The sequence below is a fragment of the Rattus rattus genome, chromosome 8 (genome assembly GCF_011064425.1).
Source record: "Rattus rattus isolate New Zealand chromosome 8, Rrattus_CSIRO_v1, whole genome shotgun sequence".
Taxonomy (NCBI): Eukaryota; Metazoa; Chordata; class Mammalia; order Rodentia; family Muridae; genus Rattus; species Rattus rattus.
This window is the reverse complement of record NC_046161.1, coordinates 30790790-30814543: the sequence shown is the minus strand read 5'-3', so window position 1 is coordinate 30814543 and position 23754 is coordinate 30790790. Positions and strand designations below refer to the sequence as shown.

The 23754-nt window shown below is 41.1% G+C and overlaps 1 protein-coding gene across 1 annotated transcript in view; it reads left to right on the top strand.

The window, feature by feature from the left end:
* Positions 1-23754, top strand: part of Fam118b (family with sequence similarity 118 member B) — a 49656-nt gene that overhangs the window by 4696 nt on the left and 21206 nt on the right. The window lies entirely within an intron of this gene.

Below are 23754 nucleotides of genomic sequence, written 5' to 3'. Positions count from 1 at the left end.
CAGTGCCTTACGCTCATGTGCTTTTAATTAGGGAAACAACATACTTTTCATTAAAAAAAAAAATAATACAGAATGGTGATCCCGGAGAGACTTTTGGCCTGTAAGTCTTGTAGATGTTAGAGTACAAGGTGGCCAAGAACCATTTGGAGACAAGCAAACTGGTTTCAGTGTGTGCATATTTTATATAATTTAATTTTCTACTTTTTATGGTGTTTTGAGATAAGGGTCTTGCTGTTTGCTATGGCTTACCTCATAGTCATGTTACAGGCTATCCTCAAACTTGAGTTGGTTCTCTTGACCAGGCTGTTCTTCACTGTTGTTGTTATTGGACAGTTTCATTGCGTATAGCTCAGGCTGTTCTCAAAAGCAAGATCCTCCTGGTGTAGCCTCCTCAGTGCCAGCAGTACAGGTGTAAGCCATCATGCCCAAATGAGTATTTTATATCACTTGGTCTTTATGCAAGGTAAACATGCCTCTGTCCATTAAGCTGCATCTGTAACTTTAGTGTGTTTGAAACTATAATGTTGGCTGCTTTTAGACGACCTGAGGCTTAACTTAATGCATATTAAGCACTTTGGTAAAGCCTATCACACTGTCAGTATATAAAGAATATCAGCTAGTCTCAGCCTATGGGATAGGACCAGGTGCATAAATACTTGTTAGATTGGTTGTAAGTGAGCCAGGAGTCAAGAAATACAGAATGTAGAATTTTGTCTCTTAGGTGATTTACTTAAGGTTTGTGCCTTGAATTTTTCATCCAGAAAAGAGGATAGTATAAGCAACTATATGATACTGAAATGTCTGTGCTTCAGGTAAACAGATTTATATTTAGAAAAGAAAGGAGCTTTGAAAATAGATTGGGAGGGCTCAGTGATTTAGAGAACTTGTTGCTCTTGCAGTGGACCTGGGTTTAGTTCCGAGCACCCATCTGTAACCCCAGTTCCAGGGAACCCAGCACCTTCTTCTGACATCTGCGAGCACCAGGCACTCAGGTGATATACATATATATATTTTGTCAAAACACTCATACACACACACAAAAATAGATTTTGGTTGGAGACTTCGTCATTGATGAGCATTTAAATTTCACAACCTCGGGGTTGGGGATTTAGCTCAGTGGTAGAGCGCTTGCCTAGGAAGCGCAAGGCCCTGGGTTCGGTCCCCAGCTCCGAAAAAAAGAGCAAAAAAAAAAAAAAAAAAAAGTTTCACAACCTCAGTCTTCATTTGTAAAATGAATTAAAAATACCTACCTAGGGGCTGGAGAGATGTCTCAGCGGTTAAGAGTGCTGACTGCTCTTCCAGAGGTCCTGAGTTCAGTTCCCAGCAACCACATGGTGGCTCACAGCCATCTGTAATGGGATCTGATGCCCTCTTCTGGTGTGTCTGAAAATAGTGACAGTGTACTCATATACATTAAATAAATAATTTAAAAAAACCTACCTAATAAGATTGTTGTAATAAGCAGCAAGATAAATTTCTGTAGTGTCTAGTGTGTATTCGGTACTACAGTTATTACTCTCAAATTGCATTAGACTTTGTAACACAGTGACCAAGTACCCAAGAACAGTAGCTTAAAGGAGGAGAGCTTTGTTTTGTCTCATGGGTCCAGAGGTAAGTCCATCATGGTGGAGGGAGCCTGGTGCAGAAGTTATGTTGACCAGGAAATAAGGAAGAGTCCAGAGTCAACTTTTGGTTTATTGGGAAGCAGCTCTCCGGCGAGTTCATTGGTGCCAAAGGGGGGGGGGCGGGCAGTGAAGTCCCTCCTGCCATAGGGAGGGGAAGAGAAAGAGAGAAAGCTTGAGTGCAGAGAGAGAAGATACAGAGGAAGTGGAGAGACCAAAATGTCTGCATTATATAAGGAAGAGCTTCTTGGGAAGGGGAAGTACAAACCCTAGGCTGGAAAGTTCAGGGCAGAGGGCAGTAACAGGTAGGCACTGAGGGATGATGGGAGAACTTGCAGGACAGGTCTGTTTCTAAATTCCAGTGCCCTAGCCTTTATTGATAATAAATGAACAAGAGGTGGCATAGTCATCTATGACTATTTTCTGCTGACGTTGGGACAACATTATTTGGAGAGGATCCAAAAAGCTGGAATGTTGGCCGGGTCTGGGAAGAGCAGGATGCTATCCAAGCTCTGCAGGACCGTCTGGAGCTAGGGAAGTGAAGGCCCATTTGAAGCAGTTCGTGAGGCTACCTGAGGAGCATCTGTGGGGAGCACTGTGGGGCTGTCCTGGATGCAAAAGATACCTGGGCAGAGAAAAAGTTAAGGTGTTTAGGAGAAAAGCTTTTTCTTGGGTATACAGTTGAAATTTTTAGGTACATGGTCTTGGTAGTTGGCGGGGTGGGCGGTAGTCCTAGTGCCAGGGAAAGGAGAAGGGCTCCCACCCTCAGGAATAGGCAGGTGGGGAAGGAAACAGGCTGCTCATTGACAATACTTACCTGAAATCTATTTAACTTATGAGAGATGGATTCAAGTGGACTCCCTGAAGCTTATAAAAATCTCTTTTTACAAAAGAGATAAACTTTAGATATGTTAGTATTACCACTGTTTAATTGAAAAGCTCTGAACTTTGAAGTCTCTATACAACAGTAGCCCAGCAAGGAGAAAAAATCTGAAGCATTTGTTTTTGCTCCCGTATACCTTAACTTACCTTCCTATCACCACTCCTCACGTCCTCTAACCGTCATAACTCACATTTACCAACCTCAAAACACCTTCCTAGTTTTATTTTTTTTAGATGCTTTTGTATCCTCAGTCCTTACAGTAGCTCCCAAGGGCATGCCACCAGTGATGACCTCCTCCCAGCATAGTAGGTTCCACTTCTCTCCTTTCACTTGCATCCAGTTAATTCTGTTGTCCTGTGATTCTGTCAAAGGACTGGCTCAGTGATTAGGTTGGAACACTTGTGATCCAGTTGTCTCTGGAACCCGCAGCACAGATGTACTCAGAAGTGTACTCATCTGTGGGGCTTTTCTTAGGCCAATGAAGTTGATACTCAGGATTAACCATCGTGCATCACTTCTCACCTGGGGCCGGGCATGCGCTGGGCAAATGCTCCACTTTGGAGCGACATCCCTAGCCCATTATTTGCATTTTCAAAACTAAAAAATATTTTAAGGTATAAGGTAAAGATCAAAGTATCCTTGTGGGGAAATGAGTATACACCAGAAAGGTAGACATATTTTCTAGACTATCAACAGAGAAAAGTCAAGGACTTTTAAAACCACATGGTAGATAAAAATCAGATGTTAAGATCCAAGACAATTAAACGCATATTTCCAGCAGCATTTTCATATTTGTAGGAAATTTGAGTAAGAACAAATTAAAGATGTGTATGCTTTCGTTGTTAATGGCTGGCACATGCTGGTAAGTTTGTCCTGGTACCATTGTTACATATATGTTTCACTGGATGGTGTTAGCACAGTTAAACTATTAACTGATTTAGAAAAATTGTCCACTCAAAGTGTACCAATCCCAATATATTGGTCCCTGCATTTCTGAAACGTGGTGAGTTACTGGGGGAGGGGCACTGGGCATGATGGTTCATGCTGTTATTCTAGCACTTGGGAGGTTGAGATAGCCTTGCACTGAGTTCATGGTCAGACTGAGTTACACAGTAAGACTTTTTTAAGCAAGGAATCAATCGCCAGATCTCTGCTGTAGAGATTTTGATTTGGTGACTTGGAGTCCAGGAATTCGTTTCCTTCCCTTCTGCTAACAAGCTAACATTTTGTTTATGGATATACCCAACAAAGGTCAAGCTCCTAAAAAAAAAAATGTAAGAAAAGTAATGGCCAATTTTAAATATTGCTACTTTACAACTCTGCCAGACAGTGTTCTCTGTTGAGCCATGTAGTCACCTTGCTTCTCAGTGTTTAGTTGGTCTACACTTCACTTGTCACCTGCCTGCTGTTAATGTTCCCCCACAAGTGTGCCAGCATGCTGCTCACATACTTACCAGTTACACTGTGAGCTCAGCTGTGTCAAGCCTGTCTGTTGGAGCCCTGCCTCTTCTCTTACCTTTACTGTTTTTAGGAGTATGCCCAACAACTGCTGGCCTGGACCTCCTGTTCTTCTACCTCCTTCCTATATGGAACTGTGACCCCTTCTGGCTTATTTCCTTGTTTTATTGAAACACATGTCCCATTAATTTCCTGACAAGTATTGGATGACTTAGTTTTGCCTGCCTGCTTAATGGTTCAGCAGCATATAGAAATGAAGATTTGAAGTAATTCTCACACAGAACGTTGAGGCATTGCTATGCTGTCTTCTGGAGATGGTTATTGCTCTAGAGACACCATTTCACATCCTTTTTACATGACCTTGTTTCTTTTCCTCCCTCCTTGAAAGCTATGAGGATGCTCTCTGACCTGACTTTATGTAGTTTAGCTTCATGGTAGTATCCAATGAGGTGGGCTTTCCTCTATGTTCTTGCCATGCTACAATGGGCCCATTCATGTCCTTCAGTTCTAAGTACTCTGTCAACATTTCTCCTATCCTTGGTTCTTTGTTGTTATTCTCTCCCCATTTTCTCCCCTCTTCTGTTTTTCCTCTCCCACCCTTTCTCTACTACTCCACGCTCCTGTTCTCTGTCCTTCCTTTCTCTTTACCCCTTACCCCTCTCACCCTCCCTCCTCTCTATATATAGTAAGCTAGCCTTGAACTCACCAACTAGCTGAGTAGTCCTTGAACTTTTGATCCTCTTACTTTTACCTAAGGGCTGGGAATTACAAGCCTGTGCTACCAGGCCAGAATTTGATTCTTCTTTTCTTTAAGATTTGTTTATGTATATGAGTTCACTGTACCTGTCTTCAGACACACAAGAAGAGTGCACTACAGATGGTTGTGAGCCACCATGTGATTGCTGGTCATTGAACTCAGCACCTCTGGAACAGCAGTCTGTGCTCTCAACTGCTAAACCATCTCTCCAGCCCCTGAGTTTGATTCTTTTTGCAATATATGCTCTTGGTATATGGATGTGATAGGCTACAATAGTCTTTAGATTTTTCTCATATCTGTGTATTAGCTTCACTTCCCACAAGTGGCTGGAGGGCTTTCACTGCCTGGATGCATTTTGCCTTTGACATGGAATGACATGTTCCTTTTTCAGGTTGACTTCAGAGCACTTGTAATGAGGTGCTCTCTCTGTAAAATTCAGGCACCCCATCTCTCTTTCCCTTCTCTGTTCTTACCTAGTTTACCCTCACCACTACTGTGGATTCCACCAGGGCTTGGGGGTTTGGTTTGGTTTGTTGTATTCTATTCATCATCGTAGAGAAGAACCTTGCCCTTAGTAGGCACTTAGTAATTTGAGAAACAAATGAACTCTTTAATGATTTCTTTGGAGGTCTAATGATCCTGGCTGTCATTGACTCAAGTGATTTCAGATTTCATTTTGGTTTTCTCTAAACCTTTGAATTGGGAGGTAGAGAAAATGAGATTGCTTTCTGGCTTAGCAGGAAATTGTGCAGTGAATAGACTTCATCCATATATATCTTTAGGTCTGCATTTAATTCTGTTTTCCATCTCTAAAAAGTCATTGAAAGTCCTCCGCTTTTTATAGTTTACAGAATTATTCTCTTATTATTTTAGTGGGAGTACTTGGAAAGAGAGTATTAATTACATAAGGACCAAAGTCAACAAATTTTATAAAGTGTTATGGAACTGGGCACAGTGATATCTGTATATAGCAAGGAGAAACCAGATTACCCGTAAGTTTCCTTAACTGTTTTCAGATGTGTATGCTTCGTTTCTTAGTTATCTTTAGGTTCTTTGAGGCCAGTCAGCCTTCTAAACTGAAAAGTTTGGTATTAGAAGTCACACGTTTATGCTCTGTTACAGTGTTAGAGAATTCATACGCATATATCACCCATGGGATGGAGCTGCCGTCTCCCTGGGCTCCCTCTCATCCTGGTGCCTCACAGCCCAGCCAGTTGTAGAAATGTACTGCTGCCCTGTTGTGATGTCTTATATATGCTTGGCCCACGGAGTGGCACTATTAGAAGGTGTGGCCCTGTTGGAGGAAGTGTGTCACTGTGGGGGTAGGCTTGGAGACCCTCCTCCTAGCTGCCTGAGGATGCTCAGTCTGTTCCTGGCTTTCTTCGGGTGAAGATGTGGAACTCAGCTCCTCCTGCACCAGGCCTGCCTGGATGCTGCCATGCTCTCACCTTGATGAAAATGGATTGAACCTCTGAACCTGTAAGCCAGCCCCAATTAAATGTTGTCCTTTATAAAACTTACATTGGTCATGGCGTCTATTCACAGCAATAAGACCTTAAGTAAGGCAGAGGTTGGTACCAGGGACTGGGGTATTGCTGTGATAGGCCTGATCATGCTTTCGGAAGAATGTGGATTTTCGGACTTTGGATTTGGAAAGCAGTGGAATACTTTAAGTGGGACTTAATGGGCTATCTTAGTAGGAATGCAGAAGACTTTGTTACTGAGAGTAATTTGAACTGTTAGGACCTGGCACAAGACAGTTCAGTGAAGAATTTCAGTATGTGACCTAAAGACTCCTCTTGTGGTATTTTTGGGAAAAATGTGGCTGCTTTTTGCCATTGTCCAAAGAGTGTGCCTGAGGTTAAGGTGAAGAGATTTAGATTAATCGCTTTGAAAAAGGAAGTCTCAAAACAGCCTGGAGTAAACTGTTATGTGGTTTCTAAAATTCACTCTTATGAAGAGCATTTTAATGAAAAAAGGGAAATTGAAAAAGAAAAAAAACCCAAAATATATGGTTCGAGTATTAAAGGGACACTTAGAAGTGAAATGGAGCTGACTCCTGTGTTCAAGAATATTAAATTGAATTAAGGGAGTGATGACCTTGGGGCAAGATCCCACCCAGCTAAGTGAGCTCCAGGTAACTTAGTACAAACCTTTACTCCTGGGAGGCAAAGACAAGCAGATCGCCGAGTTCAACGCCAGCCTGGAGCAGGGCAAGTTCTAGGTGAAGAAACACTTAAATCCGGGTATGGTGACACACACCTTTAATCCCAGGAGACGGGCATACAGATCTCTGAGTTCAAGGTCAATCTACAGACAAGATCCAGGACAGCCAAGCTTAGGCAGTGAAGGAATTAGAAATGTAATAGAACAAGCAGCAGAACTCAGCAGCTGCAGCCATGTGTCTCTGGCTTTATATTCAAGAGGAGAAAGAGACTACCTGGGCAATTGATGCTGGTTAGCTGGAGCTAAGAAAGAGATTAACATCACTGAGGTGAAATCTCTGGAAAGTGTATTTTGAGAGCTGTGTTCCAGAGATGCCAAGGTTGTACCTCGTGCTGTGGCTGGACTTGGTAATGTTTAAGAGTAACCCAGGTGGTACTGGTTTTGAAGGCATGAAGGGGTCATGAAGAGCAGCTGAGGCTGTGCACTGTGAGAGGCCATGGAAGGCCATTGGTGAAGGCCTCAGTTGCAATTGATGGCCCAGGACTGAAGGGGTCAGGCAAAGGAGTTGAGGCTTGGCACCATGAAGAGAGCCTAGGAGAGGCTATTGGTGAAGCCTAGATGCAATGGAAGCCCCCAGTGTATTAGAGATGTCAGTACCACGGGATGATCACCAAGAACAACAGCAACAGTGTAGTGTGGATCAACCTGAAGTTAAACTGCATAGAGGGCAGAGCTGGAGAAGTGAAGCCAGCGCTTTGGAGGATCATTTGTGGATCCCAGACATTGAAACGAGCTGTAACATTGAAGCTGCCTTGGAGACCCAACGATGTTAAAGATGCCAGAGTCATGGGCTATCTGCTGAGGAAAGCTGCTAACAGGGAGTGGAACCAGCTCAGGAGAAAGAAATTTGTTGTAGTCAACAAAGATGAAAGGAGTTGAAGATCTGAAGAGCGCTTTGACATCACACATGGAGATGCAGAGTTTGGAGTCTGCCCAGCTGGTTGCCTGTCTTAATTCGGGGATTACAGTTAAGTGATTAAATGGATCTTGGAAGAGACTTTGAACTTTGGACTTTTAACGTTGTTGATACTGCTATAGACTTTGGGGACTTTGGAAGTTGAACTAAGTGTACTTTTTTATTATGCTAAATTTACATTCGGCTTCCGTGGACTCGTGTTTAAACAAGCCTGTGGAGGCCGGGGAGTGGGGTGTGATGGTTTGCATACCCTCTGGGAGTAGCACTATTACAAGGTGTGGTCTTGTTGCACCTTGCCTGCCTGGATGCTGCCATACTCCCACATTGATGGTAATGGACTGAACCTCTGACCCTGTAAGCCAGCCCCAATTAAATGTTGTCCTTTATAAGACTTACATTGATCATGGCATCTGTTCACAGCAATAAGACCCTAACTAAGATTTTTTTCTTGTAGTGATGGAGAGCATTTAAGGTAAGTTCTGTACTGCCCAGCCATACAGATCTGTCCTCCTTTATCTTATAGAAGCTAGAGTCTTGCTAAGTTGCCCAGGCTGGCCTTGACCTTCCTTGCTTCTACCTCTGTAGCTGGGATTATCAGTAGGTACCACTACATCTTGCTCCATTTCAATCATATTTGTTCGCTTACGATAGGGTTGCTGTATAAAGCAGACTGACCTCCTTTAAAACATTGCTTACTTTTATGTATTTGAATGTTTTGCCTGCACCTATGGACATCTATCCACCACATTCATGTAGTGCCAAAGGAGGCCCGAAGAGGGTGTCAGAAGCCGTGGTACTAGGGTTACAGATGGTTGTAAGGTGCCAGGAGCCAGTCTTCTGTCCTCTGGAAGAGGCGTCAGTGTTCTTAACTGCTGAATCATCTTTCTAGCCATACCCTCCACTTTTGATGTTCTTCTGCCTTGGTTTCTGTGGTTGCCGAGGTTATGGTGTACACAGCTGTGCCCAGCACGGATTGTTTTTAAAAGTTAATTTGCTAAGATACTGCTGTCTGTGGGGGAGGAAGAGCTGGCAGGAAAATACTACAAAAGGGGTTGTAAGAAAAATCTTTAGCCCAGTAAATAGGGTCTGCAGTAGTTTTCTCCACTGGGGATAAAAGGGTGTTTCCCTTGTTTCTCCTTTTTAAAAGAGTAATTTTGTGTGTGTGAGTATTTTGCCTGTGTGTTTGTATACCATGTTCATATTGGATGTCTTTAGAAATCTAAAGAAGACATTACATCTCCTGGAACTGGAGTTATGGCTATGAATCAAGATGGGAGTGATGGGAACCAAACCTGGGTCTTCTGTGAAAGCAACAAGTACTCTTATCAGTGAGCCAGCTCTCCAGTCTTCTTGCTTTTTTTACATAACTATTTCTATATGACTTTTTCCCCCTGCAATGTACATGTGATCCATTCTCCAAGGAACAGGAGAGGTGCCAGCTACCCCACGTGGCTGCTCCCTGCCTGGGAGTCCCTTCCTTGTCTTCACTAACCACCTAAGCTCTTTAATAAACAGTGTGATTTTAGGTTTCTTTAACTTGCTTTTCTTTGGTAGTTTTTCCCCTTTGGTTATTTTCTCGTGCCATTTTGACACTGCTGTTGCCTGCTCAATAAAGCAATGCTTTTGAAGCTTTTTCTTCTGAGTTCAAACTTGGTGGGCTCTATGGAGTGTAGTGACTATTCCTGGTTGTCAGCTTGACTATATCTGGAATGAACTGCAATCCGGAATTGGAAGGCTCACCTGGGATCCTGATCTTGAGGCTGGGAGATACAAGTTTCTGACATGGATCTTGGCATGGAGATCTTGAGGCATTGTGGCTATGAATCCCAGGAGACTAAGGCAAGGAGATCTCTGAGTTTAAGGTCATCTGGGACAAAGCAAGTCCTAGATCTAGGCATGGTGATACACACCTTTAATCTGGGCCACACCTTCTGCCAGAGACCCACATAAGGACATTGGGAGAAGGAAAACTCTCACTTCTTTGCCTGCCTGCCTTGTGGGACTGAGCAACTGCTAGACTTCACAGCTGCTGCTGACCATTGTTGGAGTCAGACTACAGACTATAAGTCATCAACAAGTTCCCTTACTATATAGAGACTACCCATAAGTTCTGTGACTCTCGAGAACCCTAACTAATACAGAAATTGGCACCAGGAGTGGTGTGCCTCTAGAGGAGCAGAGGTATAAGGGTGAATCTTATAAGAATCTGGAGTTGGTTTAATAATTCATCAGCACCTTCAACTACTGAAACCTTTCCAGATTCTCTCTCTCCTGGGAGCTTGGAGAATGTTGAAGGCAAGTGGTTGAAACTATATTTCAAACTTAAAGAAGTTAATGAATGCCTTTGATTATCTTGATGAATTAGGTGATTCAGTGTACAAAACTTTCTCTAAGATGGGGGGAAAATCAGGAAATGATTTTGCTGGCTTGTTGCTTTTAGTATATCTCAAAAAATTGATGAAGGAAAAGGATGAGCTATATGATAAAATGGAACGGCTCCAGATGCAAGTAAACAATCTAAAGGTTTCCAAATGTGCCCTTGAAGAGAAGAATCTTTTCTCCAGCAGCCATAGAGCTCGAGTTGCAGAAAATGAAACTGAAGCCCTTATAAGGTTGGCTGAATTGCAGCGAAAATTCAAGTCTCAGCCTCAGAGGTTGTCAGCAGTTAAAGTAAGGGCATTAATTGGCCAAGAATGGGATCCTATAACTTGGGATGGGGATATGTGGGAGGACCCTATCAAAGCTGAGAATTTTGAATTTTCAGATTCTCAGGGGTTTACCTGACCTGAGGAAGTGGTACCCTCAGCCCCACCCCTTGAAGTAATGCCTTTTTCACATGAGGAAATTAATCCCTCAGAGTCTGATAAACCGTCAATGACTTTCGATGAAGAAAATGCCAGACAAGACAATGTTGATGTTTCTCAAGGCCCACCAGGAGTTTCTTCTAGACCTATAAAACAGGCCCCTAGACGGGGGTAGAAAGTGTTGTCCGTGAGGAAATGCACTACACTACTAAGGAGCTTAATGAGTTTGCTAATGCATCCAAGCAGAAGTCTGGGGAATATGTATGGGAATAGATTTTAAGGTTGTGAGATAATGGTGGAAGGAACATAAAACTAGATCAGGCTGAGTTTATTGACATGGGCCCTCAGAGTGGATGTTCTAGGTTTAATATAGAAGCTCCTATAGTTAACAAAAAGGTGTCAGAAGTTTGTTTGAATGGTTGGCTGAAGCATTTATCAAATGATGGCCTACTAAAAGGAGTTGGAGATGCCTGATACCCTTGGCTTAGTATTTATGAAGGGATTTTAAGGCTAAGGGAAATTGCAAATTGACAACCAGGAATAGCCACTACAATCCACCACTTGTCAACGTGACACAAATAACACCTCATGTCCACATGAAACAATAACAAGGTCATGAATACGCCGAATATGATATAACTATTCCCCGTATAATGGTAAATACATTTGTAAATTTACAATGGGGCAGTGTCCCTTAGGTACATCCTTTTAGTATCTCAATTTAAATACCAATTGATGTAAAAGAAATTGGAAGAAAGACAAATGTTCTTAATAAAACAGAAGCATTCATGTTACTGTATAATCCTCGTTTCTGAGAATGGTCACATGGCCTTAACTGGTTTTTATAACTCCCCTCCTCTACTACCCGTCCTGTGTTTTCTCCACCCTCCGCAAGCCCCTCAGGGTGTCTTGGCTCTGTCCCTGACCCATACCCTGACTCATACATGGGAGGCAATAATCTCTGTTTTTGTGGCACTTTCAGACTTTTTTCTAGTCTAAATAATGCTTTTGACTCTAAGCTTATTTGTATATCTTATAAAATACCGTCGCTTTGTTTTTCAAAGTTGATCTTTTTATTAGGACAGCACATCCTGCAGAGATTATCCTAACAGCTGAAGAGTGCATCTTTGGTCACCTCTTAGGTTACTTTTGGCTCATCATTCTTTTGTTCTTAAAGGATTGTTAAAATGGTTTTCACAAAATCAATACATTAAGTGGGTAATTGCCCGTAATTTTAACATGCAGATATCATCTCTGTCATTCAGAGGTCTGTGGTACACTATAGTGGCTAAAGTATCTTGACCTTTAGTTTGAAATACTGTCTGTCTGAAAGAACCGTGTCTGCTTAGCTGCAGTCTCACTGAGCTTGAAAGGTGTATCCTATGGGGCTGAAGCATGCAGAGACGGGAGCCGGAACTCTGTCAGTCATGTGGTCCTTTAGACCATGGGAGTACTGTGGTGGGGAGGGAAAGCATTGTGCGGAGTTGGAGGGGTTCCCTTCAGACCCTCTACTTTTTTGGGAACTAAAAAGAAGGTGGTGGGTCTTTCACTGGGGGGGTGTGAAGGGAAACTGGGAAGAAATAAGAATGGAATGTTAGATTAATTCAATGTTAGATGTATCGGGAAGTAAAGGAAGATAAACAGAAACAGTTTGGGTGAATTTCTTTTTTTTTTTTTTTTTTTTTTTTTTTTTTGGTTCTTTTTTTTTTGAGCTGGGGACCCGAACCCAGGGCCTTGTGCTTCCTAGGTAAGCTCTCTACCACTGAGCCAAATCCCCAGCCCCAGTTTGGGTGAATTTTGTCTTCAGGATTTCATTTCCTATAAAGGGGTGCATGATATCACATGTCATTGTGTCATAGAAAGGTAGACTTGGAAGTCAGTACACTGTCTGCTGTGCTATTATCACTTTGTGTCTTAAAGTGGAGTCTGCAGTTAGTGTCTCCTGACTAGTGTAGTCAGAATGGTCAGGTGACCTAAGCAGGCTGCTTAATCAGTTGCATTATCTAATGTTTTGTGCCTCATAGTGATAACAGAACCTTCCTCAGAGGAGACTGGTATCGAGGAAAATATAAATGTTGTATAGAGTTTTGGATGCAATAATGGTAATCTTTTTTTTTTCTTTCTTTTTTTTTTTTGGAGCTGGGGACCGAACCCAGGGCCTTGCGCTTGCTAGGCAAGCGCTCTACCGCTTAGCTAAATCCCCAACCCAATAATCCTGACACTTAATATATATTTGAACATGAAAATTCAACAGCTTGTCACTAATAAAATTATTGTGTTAAATTCTATATAGGCATATGCAGAATATAATCAAACTAGAAATGGACTGAGTTGAGTGTATGTAGCTCTCGTTCATAAAACACAATGGTAGATGTGGCTGGTTTTACTACTTTGTGGGTTCTTTTTCTCATCCTTTATTCTCCTGTTTTTACCCCCTTAACACTAGATAGGAAAGAGCTAGAGATAGATGGATGGATGGATGGATGGATGGATGGATAGATAGATAGATAGATAGATAGATAATCCTAAATCTAATCTCTTTCCTTTTGTTTCTACTAACACACCACAGCCAACCCCCCGAATGACCAAGAACCACCAACTCTTCCTCTCGGGGCTATAACATTTATAAAAGCTCTGAAAAGTTCCCAGAAATCCAGATGTCCACCATCACAGAAACTGCGCAGCTGGCAAAACCATGCTTCTGCTAGAGCATGAGGCAATTCATAGTCAGCTGCTATGGACAGTCCAGAGCAGCCCCATATCTACACACTCGGGATTAAAAATGAAAGCACATTCTTACAATACTTCTGGTTTTTGTTTTTGTTTTTTGTTTTGTTTTGTTTTGTTGTTGTTGTTGTTTTTGTTTTGTTTTGGTTTTGGTTTATTTTTAAGAAACCAAAATTCCAGAATTTTCAAAACTCTCACTACAGGTACACTGTGTCCTTATTTTCCTTTCATGTAGTTGGGAAGGAGAAAAATGAAAGCTAAAGAAGCCTTAAACTGGTGATTGGTAGTGTCGTGTCAGTCACGGTTGGCATGATAGAAAATATTGTAACTTTACCTATTCATCTTGAGATTTTACAGTTTAGAACATTTAAACTTATCAATTTATCTCTTAGACTTTTAGCTCATAGTAGGTGCATAATCATTGAAGCAGCAAATATTTGAACATTTATTGTGTTGCATAAACCACGGTGTATTAGAAACTCACTTGGGAAGAGGATGATGGGACTTCTCCTTATGCTAAAAGGGCTATTCTTATGGGCGTGGCCAAGTGTCACCTGGTAATGGGGACAGGACGGGGAGGGGAACACCCATATAGAAGGGAAGGGGGAAGGGTTAGGGGGATGTTGGCCTGAAAACCTGGAAAGGGAATGACATTTAAAATGTAAATAAGAAATACCCAATTTAATAAAGATGGAAAAAATTTTTAAAAAAGATACTAATAAGGGTTCAAAATGTAGCAGAGGCACTTAGAGAAGGTGGATGAATAGACAGTATTGAAGTGAGAGGGGCTCAGTAATCAGACAGAAGTCTGGATAGCTGATGGTAGGTGAAGCCAGGCGATGATGGATTGGGAAACAAATATATATATATATATATATATATATATATATATATATATATATATATATATCCATCCATGATGAGGAATTTAATCAATCAATCACAGATGAGAAGTCATGGAATGCTTTCATTTAACCCAATTTGTTTTGAGAAAGGAAATACTAGTTTCTTGCCCCCAAATACTAATAATGCCCCTGAGTCTCCTAATAGAATGAGTTCTTGTCTTAAGAATCCACTCTTGGCTGTGGTGATGACTCAATGGACAAAGTGTTTGTTGTGCAAGCATGAGAACCAGTGTTAAGATCCCCAGAGCCCATGTAAGTCAGACACAGTACAGCATGTCTGCAATCCTGGCATACCCACGGCAAGATGGGGGGTGGAGAATCACCAAAAGCTCTGGCATTGCAGTGGTAAACAGGTGACACTGTGTTAAAACAAGGTGGAGAGCGAGGCAGACATTTGAGGTTGCCCTTTGACCTCCAAACCCACACCATGACACATCCAATGCTCTCACACTCATACATACACATTAACAAAATTATAAATTTTCCTTTGAGCTTGGTGGTTCGAGCCTATGATTCCAGCACTTAGGAGACTAAGGCCGTTGAACTGTTCCAAGACTAGTATGGTTTGTATATAGAAGCCATATCTAAAGCAAAACAAAAAAGAATCTACCTTAAATATCTGTTTATATCTTGGATATTCATCTTGCAAAAATAAGGTTATTTGGGGATGGGGAAGAACTTTATGCCATGCAAGCATAAAGGCCTGAGTTCAGTTCACATTAACCAATAAAAAGCGTCATTTAAAATCCCAGCACTAAGAAGGCAGAGGTAGATTATTGAGCTGGTCTGTCCAGCCTAATTACTGAGCCCCAGGTCCTGGTGGGAGACTTTGTCTGAAAAAAACAAAGTGGATAGATTGATGAACAACATCTGAACTAAGCAAACACACACACACACACACACACACACACACACACACACACACACACACACACCCTCTGACACCTCTGAACATAAGTAACAAGTAAGGTGACTTAGATGTACAATGTTTGTTTAATGCCAGATGATGTTCTTTAAACCTTCAGTCTGCTACTTTTGCCTGCTGAATCAGATTACCTTAATGCCTGTGACCTTTTAGGGTATCTGGAAATGATTGTGTGGGTATTGATTTGCTTGTATATGTAATTATGCTATTTGTTCCCCTTAAAAATAAAAAGTGTTTTGTGATGTTTACTGCATTAAAATTAGTGGTAGATTTTTTTTTTGTCTGCCCTCTTTTTGAGATGGGGAGGAGCTCTTTTCCCCAGGTTGGTATTTACCCCTGGGCTTAAGTGATCCCCCCAAGCACCTGTGGCTATAGACAGATGTTAGCATACCTGGTTAGCAGAGGAAATACCTGATTTATCCCATGACTTTCCAACCATGAGCACCTTTGTTCATCTGCTTAGTTAGTTCTTTTGGTAAACATGTGAATGCCTTCTGTGCACAGGCACTGTTCTACAATATATTTCCAAACTAAACAGAAGAAACTTACCTTCCAATGTTGGAGTCATGTAATAAAATAAGTATAGATACATTTCACTAATAAGTAGGAAGGATAAGGTTTGATATTTGCCATAAAATCAAAACTGAGAGGACTAAATGTTGGAGGATGAGAGTGTCCACCATCAATTCTAACCAGGATAGCTAGGGTATAATTTGAATAAAAGTTTGGTGGCCTATGCATGTGGACAGGGAAGAGCATCCTGAGCAAAGACTAGAAAGCTCAAGGCTAGAAAGCACGAGCTTATTTGAGGAATTCTATAGAGGCTGCAGGAAGGAATTGAATGTGTCGGACTTCTAGAAATCAGTTTCTCCTGAGTTACTTTCAAAATATTCATAAGTGAAAGAAAATTAGTAGTTAGGCATGGAACTTCCATTCCATAAATATGCAAACGTAATCTTTAAATACCTACATTTGTGTCTTGACTTGAAATCAGGCAGTTCCAAGATAATGCAGTCTCTTAAGTTCAGTTCATAGCTGAGCAACCAGGTTGATATTGCTGTAAGTAAACAGGTGAAATTGGATTGCATGGTTATAAAGCCAGCATTTAAAAAAACAAACAAAAAACCTTCAAAACTAAATATTTTACCATTCAAAAATTGGGATGTGGGCTGGAGAGATGGCTTAGTGATTCTTCCAGAGGTCCTGAGTTCAAATCTCAGCAACCACATGGTGACTCATAACCATCTGTAATGAGATTTGATACCCTCTTCTGGTGGGTCTGAAGACAGGTACAATGTACTTATATATAATAAATAAATATTTTTTTAAAAAAAGAAAATTGAGATGTAGTTTGGTGGTAGAGTACGTGTTTAATGTGCTGTAGGTTCTGTTTTTTTATCTCTCATAATTTAATTGAACATTTCCACGTACAGACTGCCTGTTTCTTCCTCCCTAGTTCTAGGGTTACAAGTTCATGTCTTCTTGCTTATGTGGCAAGCACTTTATTATTGACTAAGCTACCTCCCAATGTGCTGGAGCTCCCACGTGTATATGCATGCCACTTAACGTTAGTTACTTCTAAGAATAATAGTAAAACAGATCAGCTTTATACCTCTACTATACTTCTGTCTTTGCTTTATTATTAATGGGATTTGGATTCCATACTGATAATGGACCTCTAAAATATTTTGGTTGATGCTGTCAATGAATCCACTTATTCCTATAGCCAGTTATGTTTAGGAGTGTCAGCTTTGCTTTTGGAGACAAAAGTCTGAAACTGGTGACTCTCCTGCCTCAGTCATCTAAATTCCGTGATTATAGGTATGTGCTGCATACTAATTACAGGGTAGTTTTTAATGATAAAATTTGCTAAATTTCATGTTGTCAAAATATGAAGCTTTTAATTATCAATTTTTTTTTTGTAATTTTCATTACTAGTTAGGTCAGAAATTCCCAAAAAAGTAAAACGGGTTGAAAATTATTGGAATATATATAATCATTTTGATTTTTTTTCTTGTGATGAAACAAAGACTTGTCAATTTTTAGCTCAAGGAGATACTGCCTAATTGATGATGACATCTTCTTGGATCCCCCAGACATCTACTCATTTGTGTGCATTTTGTGTGTACACAGTTGACATGAATATAAGTCATTGAAGTTAGCAATGTGCATAACTCACTCTTTTAAAAACAGCAATTTAACTTGTAAGGATTTGCTAAAACATACATTATTTGGTCTTAAAGATTATTATTATTATTATCATTATTATTTTGCACTCTCTTGCCTGCCTGCTTTCCTGCTTGTGTCTGCCTGCCTGCTTTTTCTGCTTGCTTGCTTGCTTGCTTGCTTGCTTGCTTGCTTGCTTGCTTGCTTCCTGCCTGCCTGCCTGCCTGCCTGCCTGCCTGCCTGCCTGCCTGCCTGCCTGCCTGCCTGCCTGCCTGCCTGCCTTCCTTCCTTCCTTCCTTCCTTCCTTCCTTCCTTCCTTCCTTCCTTCCTTCCTTCCTTCCTTCCTTCCTTCCTTCCTTCCATGATGCTGGGGATAGAATTTTGAGTCTGTTTATCCTAGGTGTAGTTGTCATGGCACTCTAGAGATAGAGAAACAAAACTGATTCATTAGAATGCCTTACAGCCTGTGGTCCAACTAACCCACAATTACTTTTTACCACCCAAAGGCCCCCAAATCCAATAGGTGTTTAGTCCATGAAACTGGATGTCTCATCTGGTCTTCAGAACACACTGGAGTCCTAAAGAAGTAGGTTCTAATGCCAGGGAAGGAAAGTAAAGTCACCAACTTTTAATTCAAATCATATTTTAACTTCAGTGTTCCATTGTTCCTTTGCATGATGTGTGTGTGTGTGTGTGTGTGTGTGTGTGTGTGTGTGTGTGTTCATGCGGTTAAGGTACAAATATACATGTATGCTTGTGGAAGTCAGAGGACAGAGGACAGCCTTGACTTATTCTTCAGGTGGTCTACCTTGGTCTTTGGTTTGTTCTGAACAGGGTGTCTCTGGCCTGGTTCTTGCTGAGTAGTCTAGGTTAGCTGGCCAGCAAACCACAGTGATCTGCTGCTGCTCTCCATCTCTCCCTCTCTGGGATTAAAAGTGTATATCACTGTACCCTGCTTTTTTTTAAATGTAGGTTTTAAAGGATTGAAGTAAGGTCCTTATGCTTGCAAGGGAAGGAAACAGCTATCAGTTTGGCTTTATAATTAAAAATAACTGATAAAAGGGCTGGAGAGATAGATAAGAACACTGGCTGCTCTCAGAGAGCACCCACATGGCAGCTCACAAATATCTGCAATTTTTATCCTAGGAATCTGACATCCTCTGGCTTCTGAGGGCACACGGCACATATGTGATGCTCAGACATACATGTAGGCCAAAAAACCCAAACAACCATATATATAACATATAACGGATAATAAGAATATCCAAGATCATGAGCCTGGAATTTCAATATGATTTCTTTGGGGCTTGAGTGAAATGACTTACTGAAATCTTTGCCTGGTAGTTCTAAAGGTCTTGGATAACCCTTGCCACTAATGAGGTCCTTTTTACATTGGATGGGAGTGAGTGTTGGTAAAAGAACATCAAGCTTCCATGATTCCTGTGTCAAGTTTCAAGAAATGGGTTTAATGAAGCTGTTACCTAACAAAAGTCAAAGGTTTCTGTCAGGCATGCTTAAGAATAACTACAGGAGCTAAGGTTAACTGTGGGTAGAGGATCATTTTAAGCCTGGGTTAAAGCCCTGCCCAGCTAGATATTACTTCGTTCCTTGAGTCTTAGGAGGACATAGCAAGCTTACTTTGTACACTGGTGGGAAAAGCTGCAGTCCACATTGTGGACCGAATTTATCAACTACCCAGGGAAAATATTTTATTGAATGTGTTTGCTTCAACAAGATTATGGAATGCTCCTTTGAAGTACCGTACTTATACTGGGTATCCTTTCACCTCCTCCCCCTCACAGCCACCAAAACACAGATGTGTTGGAATTAGTCCAAAAGCCATGATTTGAGGGATTTGGGTTCTTCTCAAGGCATGGGATGGCTGTCATTTTCCATAGATAGATAGATAGATAGATAGATAGATAGATAGATAGATAGATAGATAGATAGATAGATAGATAGGTTTTTGTTTGTTTGGGTTTTTTTTTTTCTGCAGAAGAAAGTGTTCTGAATCATTTCTCAAACAAAAATAGAGAAGCTCAATGCAAGAAATGTGCCAATCTTTTACACTAGTTATTTGTGAATCCTTTGCTTTCTGGCCAAAAAACAAAACATGTTGGACTTTCCTGCCACTTGCCTGATTCTATCTGCCCATCTCTCACATGGTATTATTCCAGGTTCTTTGTAGCATGCAGCTTGCCTGTGTTAGTACTCACTCTCTCTCTCTCTCTCTCTCTCTCTCTCTCTCTCTCTCTCTCTCTCTCTCTCTCTCTCTGTGTGTGTGTGTGTGTGTGTGTGTGTGTGTGTGTGTGTGTGTGTGTGTGTGTGTGTGTGTGTGTGTGTGTTGGAAGCCTGTGAGAATTAGGAAGCAGTTGGGAGCCCTGCTTCTAAGATGCTAGGAAAGCAAGGGCTACTGGGATTTTGATGGTTTCAGATCCCAGGTCCATTAAATTTCAACCTATCTATCATCCAGATAACTACTCTTTCTCTTCCCTCTCTTTACCTACCCCGCCCCACTCCACCCCCTTTTTCCAGGGGTTTTCTTAGAAAGTTATCTTGCCCCTCCAACTCTGTTTCCTGAAGATGACAGGTTTCAAAGTATAAATGCTGTCTGTTTTGAATTTTTTAGTAGAGGTTCTCATGCAGGCCCAGGTTGGCCTTGAATTCACTATGTAGCTGAAGCTGGCCTTGAACTCATGCTCCTTCTGTCTTTACCACTCCAGATCTGGTATTACCATCCTGCTAAGTATTTTCTCTCATTTGAAAAATTTGTCCTGGAAGTTTTGTTAATGATACACTATCACTTTTATTAATACTCACTGAGCATCTGCCTTTGATTTGCATATATTCTGTTAGCCTTGAAGGATTTCTCAGTGGTTTCAGAGTCATTGAAGTAACAAGGACACCCACTGACCCAGGTCATTCCTCTGTTTACATGTGACAGAAAAGTGTTTCCACTTATTGCTGCTGCATTCTCCAAGGCTTCAGAGATTGACTAGAGCAGAAAGGAAATGAAAAAGAGAGAGAGAGGGGTGTGGGGAGGATGGGATTGGATAGTGGCTTTCTAATGGAGAAACTAAAGGCAGCGTCTCACCCCCATGCTCAGTATGTTTATTATACATTGAACAGGGAGGAAGGGTTATCCCTGAACAAGGGGGCAAGCTTAGTTAATCTCAGTAGGAGCAGTCTGTGTCAGAGAGAAGTCTTCAGGTCATATATATCTGATGGTAGACAGCTACAGTGGGACATTGTCTGCACATAGACCCCAGGAAGGCTTTGCTGTTGAGCCTCATCTGGGGAAGGCTTTTTTCTCTCTCATTGGGGTCCCTGAAAAGACCTTGGCCTGGCCATGCCCGTGGCAACAATACACATTCACTCAGGACTCCACTCACTCTTTATAAGTAGTAAATTCCACACTAATGGAAGCTCAAATAATAGTCACAGAGCATATTCATGTGTGAACTAGTTGATACATGTTAGGGATTCTGTGCCAGACTCCCACACTTGCCTCTGGGACCCTTTAGCAGCAGTACATATTGTTCAGGATAAGTACTAAAAGGTATTCCCCTGCCCCCAGACAATACTCTAGAATGAATAAGATACAATTTTAATAGCGTACACACTGGGATATATGCGTATCTTACGTGACACATCCCTTGACTGAGGGCAAAGCATTAGTCTGCTCAAAATCAAGATGAATGGGTAAACAGCTGGGATAAAGACATACAGAATTACTTTTCATTCAGCTTCTCAGTAATAGGACCTAAAACATTCCAGTCAGAACCTGTTGTGTGTTTTGGTTTTCTTAAACTACAGCCCCTGAAACGAGCCTTCAGAAAGGTTCTGTAGAGAAAAACATCAGGAATTAACCAGTAGTCAGGTTGAAAATACAAGGAAATGATGCATTTCTCTGATTCCCAGAGGAAAAAAGGTAGGATTAATCTAGAGTTGTATTGGTGGCCGGTGGCAGTGAGAGGTATATAACATACAGTTTTCCAGCTTCAAACTGAACAGGCTGCATAGTGTATACCGTAGCCCACTATGACTAATTGTGAAACGGTCATCAAGTAAATCTGCTTGCTACAATTTTAGCACTTAAAAAATTAGTTTTGGACTTGAAGAAATATTTAAAGCTAAAAATCTAGCAGTAATGTTGTTGAGAACATGGCATTTCAAGCAGAGTTGCTGTGGTTTGACTTCTGGAACTACTAAGTACCAAACGGTTTTGCGGTGTTTGTTTCAGATGAGTCTGTCAAGTTAATGCAGGTTGAGGCTCCTTCCTTTATCTGCAATGCTTAAGACAGAAGTATTTCAGGCTGGATTTTTTTCCTTGTTTTTTGTTTTTTTTTAATATTTGTGTTCACACAGTCTTGGAAATGAGACACAAGTCTGAAACACGGTTTTACTTTATTTTTTATGTACACAAAGCCTGATGTATAGAATGTTTTTAGTGTACCTGCATTTTCACTGTAACATGTTGTCAGGTATGGAATTTTGTACTTGTTGGCATCTTATCAGGGGTCCAAATGTTTTCAATTTTAGAACGTTTTGGATATTGGATTTTCAGGTAAGAGTTGTTCAATCTGTAATACACAATAAGGCTTTAGGAATTAAATTAACTAATAGTTACAGATTATACAGACTTGTAATAAGTACTTTGTTTTGTTTTTTAATTTTTTTTGCCTTGGTTTGTTTGTTTGTTTGTTTGTTTGTTTGTTTGAGGCAACATTTCTCTGTGCAGCCTTGGCTATCCTGGAACTCTGTCTGTAGACCAGGCTGGTCTCAAAGTCAGAGATGCACCTGCCTCTGCCTCCTGAATGTTTTACTACCACTGCCCAGCAATTTTAAAATTTTCAACAAAACTGGCATAGTATTTAACTTCAACACTAAAACCTGAATATTCCAGGATCCAAAACTTTCATTAAGTTCCATTTGCTATGCATTTCTCAGTACTCAATGGTTTTGCTTGGGTTTAATTTGTCTAAGTAATGGATTTTTGTAACCATGTTTATGGGAAGGAAAAGCATAAATATGTTTGCCTTCCTTAGTGTTACTTTAAATCATATCCCCAGAGATTGTGGATTGTGTGAAAGAAGTTACCATTTTTGTTGTTGTTGTTATTGACGTTTGTTTGTTTTTTATCACTGGTTCTCCATAAAACAGAAATGTTAAGCAGAAAATTATTTCTATTGTATAAATTAGAACTTGGTGAAAATTTTGAGAGCTGCTCAAACCCTGACTGTCCCAAATAGAAAGCTTTGAGACTAAGAAATGAGACGAAGCCCTTAAGAGAGGGAAGGTGGACAGTGGTGTCCCTGCTGTGCACCCAGCATTCACAGTGTCTGGGCCTAGAAAAGTTAAGTCTGATTTTATTTAGCTTTCCCCCAGAGATTCTGTTCTTAGGAAACATGTACTTTTGTTTAAGATTGACTTTATTTTTAAGAGTTTACAGCATCTTTTTCACAGTCACACCAGATTATTAAGTTAAGGCAAGATTTGACCAGAAAGGTGATCTGCGTCCTAACTTAAGTGATTTTATGACTTCTCCCTATATTGACTAATATTAAAGAAAAGGTCATTACATGAGATGGAATGTGGAGCTAATGAACTTAGGTTTCTGTTTCCAAAAGAAAATTACCACACAGTGTTAATAAATAATGAAGCTCTCTAATAGTAAAGTCCTGCTAGTGACAGTAGGGCATAATCACATACCCAGAGCTCTACTTGTATTGTCTTCTCCATGGTCAGTGTTGAGGTTATTACTGCTGGGCCAGTGAGACGGCTCAGCCGCTAGAGCCACTTACTACTGCCAAACCTGACAACCTGAGTTTGACCCCTGGGACCCACGTGGTAGAAGAGACCAGACCTTGAAAGTTATCCTCTGATCTCTACACGTAGGCTGAGACACCAACATGTGCATACTCACACACACGCACACACACGCACACGCACGCACACACTGCTGATATCAGACTTAATGTCACCAGCTTACTAAGTTTGAGCAGTTAAAACTTTGATTGTTTCTTATTCTAATCCTTGTGACTCTTGGCTGGTTTTCCTGCAACCAGGGTTTGTTGTCCTTCACATATCTGCTTAGTATGGCTACTAAGTATCACAGTGGCTTGAGAGAGACATGTCTACAGCCTGGGAGGATAACTGTTAACAACAACGAATGTCTAACAGTGAGCAAGTTGTATGCTTGCTGTGTTGCCAGGTGTAAATGGGTAATCAAGCACTGTTAGCCCACTCAGCTGTGGGTTGTTCTATGTCCTCAGTGCTTCCCAGACCTCCTTGTGTAAATCAGAATGATGACCGGCAATTTCACATGAGCTGACACTGCTGGAGTTCGGTGAGGGTGGGAGGAA